The sequence below is a fragment of the Triticum aestivum genome, chromosome 3A, assembly GCF_018294505.1.
Source record: "Triticum aestivum cultivar Chinese Spring chromosome 3A, IWGSC CS RefSeq v2.1, whole genome shotgun sequence".
NCBI classification, from domain to species: domain Eukaryota; kingdom Viridiplantae; phylum Streptophyta; class Magnoliopsida; order Poales; family Poaceae; genus Triticum; species Triticum aestivum.
Genome location: NC_057800.1, coordinates 319,795,314 through 319,803,203, shown reverse-complemented (window position 1 = coordinate 319,803,203; position 7,890 = coordinate 319,795,314).

The window sequence follows — 7,890 nt, the reverse complement described above, 5'->3', positions numbered from 1 at the left end:
AGTTAATGCATAAAAATGTCCAAAGGAACCCCGAAAAATTCCAAAATTAAACATAACACTCCTGTTGTTCTATGTTGACACTAGAATTTTTTTGACAGCAATAAGAGGCAATCGATATCGTTTCGTCCCCAAAGGTGGCACGTTCCCTACCGAAACCATCACTCTTGTTTTGAGAAATTTAGATCCAAACCTGCCCCAAATGGGACAAAAATTTTACCACGGCATGGTGATGCCGCTCCATGATAGCATGCCAAGTTTTATGAATTTCAGATGAGTTTTGGATTTACTAGAATTTAAAAACCAAGTATCTCAATGTTTGCGGCCGAGTGACGGTGGCAGGGTGTTTGACATTCATTCCCATTACTTGCATGGCACCTAAGCATGCAACTAAGGACACGGATTTGATTTTTCAACCCGTTTACATGCACTGGAGCATGTGCATGCAGTTCAAATTTGAATTATGCACCTGAAATGCCTACAAAACCAATTTAATGTATAAAACGTCCAAACGAACCCTGAATAATTCCAATTTTTTGACGACACACCTATAGTTGCATGTTCACTACAGATAAAAGTTCCAGCAATTCCAACACCATCCTTTGCAGCTGTGATGCCATTATGTAATTCAAATCAAGACGAAAAATCAAGTAGATTGCACACAGTTTATTATCACCAACCGTTCGAGATGCAGCACAAAATATCTTGGAGCACCGTCGGAGTGTCAAGCACACTAGGCCGCTCCTCAAATATCATTTCACTGTCCAATCATCGCCGGTGAAAGATGTGGACGTGGACCCGCATCGTGAGGGCAACTTCGGCGGCCTACTCAGGCGACAGCACGGCCGCAGCCGCCAGGCGCATGCTAACAAGCTTCGTGAGGGCGACCACACTCTGCGTCCGGGCGGCCAAGGCAGCCCAAACGGCCGATGTTGCTTCTCAGCGGCGGCAGCAACATCTGCCTTAGGGATAGCAACTGGCAAGAGTGGCACAATAGCCGTCCATTTTGCAGCAGCGGCCTTAGCCCTGATGGAGGCTGCCCACGACCATGTGGAGGCCATCCACGCCCGGCTCATGGCGGTCACCGCAAAAATTGAACTAAGCTTCTCCAACAACGGTTGGCAACCCACGGCCGAAGAGTTGGCAATCGCCGAGAGAGTTCGAGCAGCCGTCCGTTCCTCCGCGGCATACCTTGCAAGGACGGATCTCGCCAAAGCCCAAATCGCGGCCGCCCATGCCCAGCTCATGGCGGCCTATTCCAAAGATATGGCGGACGTGGATGGCGGGATGCTTGCCGAGTATGGTGCGATTGATGCCATGGAGCCCCTTCCCTAGGAGACCATCGGGCGCGAGCTGGACATGGAGGCGGCGACAGAGATCGACGAACACCAGCTATAGTAGTACTCTCTTTTTTCAATTAGGAGCGCCGATCTTTAATTTGTTAGAGTAATGTTTAGGTTAGCTAGCTCTATTTAATTGCTGAACTTGCTCGATTAAGAAGCATGGGTGTGCTATAGTCTCCTTTGTGTACCCAATTATGCAATGACGTGGATGACCACTGTAACCAGGGAAATTCAAACCAAATTTTTTGATGTTCAAACTCATCACACACGGGTTAAGCTATCTGAATCGTTTGTGATGTTCACATATCGTACATAGTTCTGAATAAGGGGCCGTGTTTGATGACACTTTGCGCGCCCTTTTTTTCGCTGAAGCAAATCCAAATTTTCGGCATCTGCGGAAATATCGACCTCCCCGCCCCCCCTCCCCTTACCAAAAGCCACATTTCCCCTATTTCCGCCTTCCTTTCCAAGTTGCAACATATAGTCTTCACATCCGAACAAAATGAACGAATGCATTCCTCTTCAAATGGTCACATATCCATAAATTGAGAAGCCACGTAGAATTAAGGTAGAGAAATAAATCAACAAGGTACGGATCAAGAACGAGTAATCGGTAAGAAATCCCAATCTCAAACCAATATCCGTGGAAGAAGAACTAGAGCTACTAGAATTCCCACCTATGAAACTCCCGAACCTTTCCGGTTATGCAATCAGGTGTTGGGGATACAGGGGAAGCATAATATCTCACCCAAACTAGCAAATCCTACATCCAGTTGTATCCATCCTTCAACACATAACCAAGAAAACTTCGGAAACCATCTACCTCAACCTTCGAAAAGCATCCGTTATACAAGTTATGGCGATACTCCCGAACTCCCGCCCCAGTACTGGGTGGCGTCGAGGTTATCTCACCAACGAACTGCATAAAAGAGATTTCCGATGTCGCGCACATATCTCAAGTATACCAGAATTGCAACGATAAAATTGTGACGACAACACCTCGGAGCTCAACTCCCCGGGACACTGCCACAACCCCTAAAGACAGGAGGCACCAAGAACAATGTTCTCGTCACAAAACCATCGGAACAAATCCAAAATACTCGCGTGATCCTAAATTTTTTTGTGAAATTTGAGAAGAGAAGAGTCAAAACTCTACGTCAGGATGCCTTACCAGAGCGATGAGGAGACTGGGAAGTAAAAAGAATTCCTAAGCTCTCCGATATATAATTCCTAAGGACTCAAAACATTTTTCTAGACACAACTCGGCTGCTAAAAACGATCAAGCAATGGGGGCTCCTAAGGTCGGGGAAGGCTCTGATACCAACTTGTAACGCCCTCGATGCGGCTATATCTCCCACGTGTCGAGGCACGACTTAGAGGCATAACCGCATAGAAAGCAATGTCGCAAGTCGGGAAATCGTACAACATCCCATGTAATACATAATAAAAGGGGGAGATAACATAGTTGGCTTACACTCGCCACGTCACATCAGAGTACATAAATAACATCCATCAAACAAACACTCATGGCCCGACTACGGCGCCAAAATAGAAAAGAACCCAACGTGCGACAAGGTCCTGAGTCGATAACCCCAACTAGGCACCACTACTGATCATCCGGAAAAGACACATAGTATCGCTGAGAGTCCTCGTCGAACTCCCACTTGAGCTCGTAATCGTCAACTGGAGCAGAAACACCTGGACCTGCATCTGGAGTTGTAGTATCTGTGAGCCACAGGGACTCAGCAATCTCACACCCACGCGATCAAGACTATTTAAGCTCATAGGAATGGATAAGGCAAAAATATGTGGAGCTGCAGCAAGCGACTAGCATATGTGGTGGCTAACTTATACGCAAAAGAGAGCGAGAAGAGAAGGCGAAGCACGAGCGAGAAGCTAAAGGAACATCCTGCGCAAGCATAACTCCAACACCGTGTCCACTTCCCGGACTCCGCCGAGAAGGGGCCATCACGGTAACACACACGGTTGATTCATTTTAATTAAGTTTAGTTCAAGTAATCTACAACCGGACATTAACAAATTCCCATCTGCCCATAACCGCGGGCACGGCTTTCGAAAGATCAATCCCTGCAGGGGGGTCCCAACTTAGCCCATGACAAGCTCTCACGGTCAACGAAGGAATAGACCTCCACCCGAGACACACCGATCAGACTCGGCAACCCGGTACAACAAGACAATTCGACAGGTTAAAACAAGACCAGCAACACCGCCCGAATGTGCCGACAAATCCCGATAGGAGCTGCACATATCTCTTTCTCAGGGCACACTCAGATGAGCGCTCCATACAACTAAAACCAAACCTCGAGTTTCCCCGAGGGGGCGCTGCACAGGACTCTAGTTTGAACCAACGCTCAGAGGAGCACTGGCCCGGGGGGGGTTAAAATAAGATGACCTTCGGGCTCCGGAAACCCAAGGGAAAAAGAGGCTAGGTGGCAAATGGTAAAACCAATGTTGGGCATTGCTGGAAAAGCTTTAATCAAGGCGAACTATCAAGGGGTTCCCATTATAACCCAACCGCGTAAGGGACGCAACAATCCGGGAACATAACACCGATATGACGGAAACTAGGGCGGCAAGAGTGGAACAAAACACTAGGCGAGAGGCCGAGCCTTCCACCCTTTACCAAGTATATAGATGCATTAAGATAACATAGCAATATAATGATATCCCAACAAGAAAATAAATGTTCCAACAAGGAACGGCTCCAATCTTCACCTGCAACTAACAACGCTATAAGAAGGGCTGAGCAAAGCGGTAACATAGCCAATCAACGGTTTGCTAGGACAATGGTGGGTTAGAGGATCAACATGGCAATTGGGAGGCTGACAAGCAAAAGGTAGGCATCGTAGCAGTGGCAAAGCAAAAGAGCGAGCAAACTAGCATAGCAAAGATAGTAGTGATTTCGAGGGTATGATCATCTTGCCTGCACAGTTGTCAGAGTTGACTGGATCCTCACAAGCAAACTCAACGGGCTCCTCGGTAGCGAACTCGTCTCCCGGCTCTACCCAACAAGACAAACAAGCAACAAGGATACAATCAACCACGGGCAAGACCAAGCAATATGATGAAATGACGATATGCTATGCGGGATGCGATGCGGGATGCAAAATGCAAGATATGACAGGAAATGCATGAACCTGGCATCAACTTGGAAAACCAAGTGTGCCACTGGATAGAGGGGATGAAATCGCTTGAAAACGATATAAAGATCATTGGAATCGGAGCTACGGTTTGGAAATGGCAAGCGTTTTAAGATATGACACCGGTCTGCGATTTACAGCAAGTAGGCATCTAAATGCAACGAAATGAACATGCTACAGCCACCAAACATGAAAAAAAAATACATGGCAGTGATGTACACAAGATGGTTAACAAAACACTAGCACTGAGCCATAGGCAAATTCATCCATTAAGAGGTTCAAACAAGCATGGAAAAACGCAAATGCAAAACAGATTCCAGACTTAGTGAAATTAACACTAGTCTGAAATTTCAGATCACGATGCTCTCTTCGGAGCAGCAAAACAACATGATACATGACCTGAACATGACAAGTAAGAACATGGCATGGAGCTACTCAACAAGCTTAACAAAACACCCAAAGTGACCTGGGGCCAAAAGGGTTCACAAAATACTCTACCGAGCTCACGAACATAGCTCGAACACAATCAGTTTTCAGACTTAGTGAAAACTGAGACATGCTGAAATATAACTCACGAAGGCATGTAAACGAGCTCGATGCACTCACCACGGTGCAAGTCATGGCAAGGAAAGCATACATCCATTAAGAAGACACAAAATACAAGCTAGACATGGCAAGAACAAAGGCATAGCATGCATGGAACACTAACGGTAGCATCGGCAAAATCGCAAACAAGTTGACGATCTGCCCAGATTAACAACGAAGCAAAAGTTGAGCTCGATTGAGTCAACCTAGAGCACTCCACATATGCCAACAAAGACATGGATGGATAGAGCATAACATAAATATCAAAACTCCCTTACTGATCATCCTCAAAAGAGGCACGGATCACTAGGAAACAAGCTGGACATATAGCATCATGAACTAAAATATCCCAGACTTAGTGAAAATCACTAAGTCCCTGAAATCTGCAATCTCAGGTACCTCTCTTCGCAAGCTTGCACAAGACAACACACACATCCTAAAAATGCATGGGTGGCACCTCTGGAAAGAAGACAAAATGCTTAACAATTCATCCCAAAGGGGCACAGGCATATCATGCACGAATTAAACATGGCAAAAATGACAAAAGTGCATGATGAACTAACGGATCTGCGATTTAACTCACGAAGCCTCCTTCTAACAGCATTTTGGGTATCAAGATGACCTCAAATGCAAATGATGCAATGGAATGAAATGATGTACATGTCGAGGCGAAGATTTTGATATATCATATGCCCAAAACGGAGCTACGGTTGCGGAGATACAAGCAGTCAAAGATAGCACGAAAATTAGGGTTTCGGGGGAGAGAGGTCAACCCAGATCTAGATCCAGCGGCACGGATTACGAGGCGGCCGGGGCACTGTAGCACGAGTCGCCGGAGGAGCTCGTCGCCGGAGCCGGTGGAGGAGGGGAGGCCGGCGAGGCGGCGGGGAGAGGCCGGGGTGGCGCCGGGGAAGACCGGTGGCGGCGCCCGGCGGCGGTGGACGCGGCCCGCGCGCCGGCGAGGGCGGCGGCGGCCGGCGCCGATGCGGGCGGGGCGGGGCGCGCCGGTGACGAGGGCGGCGGCCGGCGGAGCGTCGGGCGCGGCGGCCTCGGGCGAAGGAGGAGGCGGCGGCGGATCGGGCCTCGGGGGCCGGCGCTGGGCCTCGGGCCCGCGTCGGTGGCGGCGGCGAACTGGTCCCGCGGGGACACGTGGCGGCGGCGGGTTGGATGGCGGCGGCGGGCGGACGTTGTCCGGTCGGATCCGGACACGTCCGTCGGTGGCGGGGTTGATCTGTTTTTTTTAACTAGGGTTTCGGACGGGGGAAGAAGAGATCCGAATGGAGGGGGTATAAATAGGCATAAGTGGAGCTAGGAGAGTCCAAATGAGGTGCGGTTTTCGCCCACACGATCGTGATCGAACGACCGAGACGATGGAGCAGAGTTTGGTGGGTTTTGGGCCAAATTTGGGGGGTGTTGGGCTGCAACACACACGAGGCCTTTTCGGTCCCTCGGTTAACCGTTGGAGTATCAAACGAAGTCCAAATGATACGAAACTTGACAGGCGGTCTACCGGTAGTAAACCAAGGCCGCTTGGCAAGTCTCGGTCCAATCCGGAAATGTTTAATCCCCACACACGAAAGAAAGCTAGAAAAGGCCACCGGAGGAGAACGAAGCGCCGGAATGCAAAACGGACAACGGGGAAAATGCTCGAATGCATGAGATGAACATGTATGCAAATGCAATGCACGTGATGACATGATAAGAGATGCACGAAAAAGAAAAACAACACACGGAGACAAAGACCCGAACCCGAGAAATAAATATAACTTAGCGCCGGAGACGGCAAGAGTTGGATACAAATATGGAAAGTATATCTGGGGCGTTACAACACTCCACCACTACGAAAAGATCTCGTCCCGAGATCTAGGACTGAATGAACTCCGGGTACTCAGAACGGAGGTGATCCTCGCGTTCCCAGGTAGCTTCACGGTCGGAATGGTGTGACCACTTAACTTTGAGAAATTTGATTGACTTGTTGCGAGTCTTGCGTTCAGTCTCTTCAAGAATAGCAACTGGGTGCTCACGATAAGAGAGATCTTCTTGGAGCTCAATGTCCTCGAAGTTGACGGTGCGGTCAGGAGTCTTGAAGCACTTTCGAAGCTGAGAGACATGGAACACATCATGAACATTTGCAAAGTTTGAAGGAAGCTCGAGTTGATAGGCGAGGTCGCCTCTCTTGCTGACAATCTTGAAAGGTCCCACGTATCTAGGGGCAAGCTTCCCTTTGATACCGAAGCGACGAGTACCTTTCATGGGAGAGACGCGGAGGTAAACATGATCTCCGATCTCGAAAACCAATTCACGGTGCTTACTATCATAGTAGCTCTTCTGGCGGGATTGAGCTGCTTTGAGGTTATCACGAATGACTTTGCACATATCTTCTGCTTCTGTGATTAAGTCATTACCCAGCAGCTGACGTTCACCGGTTTCAGACCAGTTGAGAGGGGTACGGCACTTCCTGCCATATAGAATTTCAAAGGGGGCCTTGCCCGAACTTGCTTGAAAGCTGTTGTTGTATGAGAATTCAGCATAAGGAAGACAGTCCTCCCACTTCATGCCGAAAGAAATCACACAAGCCCTGAGCATATCTTCAAGAATTTGGTTGACACGCTCGACTTGACCGCTCGTTTGAGGATGAAAAGCTGTGCTGAAGCGGATACTGGTGCCCATGGCCTTCTGAAAAGAATCCCAAAACTTGGAGGTAAAGATGCTGCCACGGTCTGAAGATATCACTTGAGGAATACCGTGCAGAGAGACAATGCGAGAGGTATAGAGTTCCGCCAATTGAGCTGCAGTGATTGACT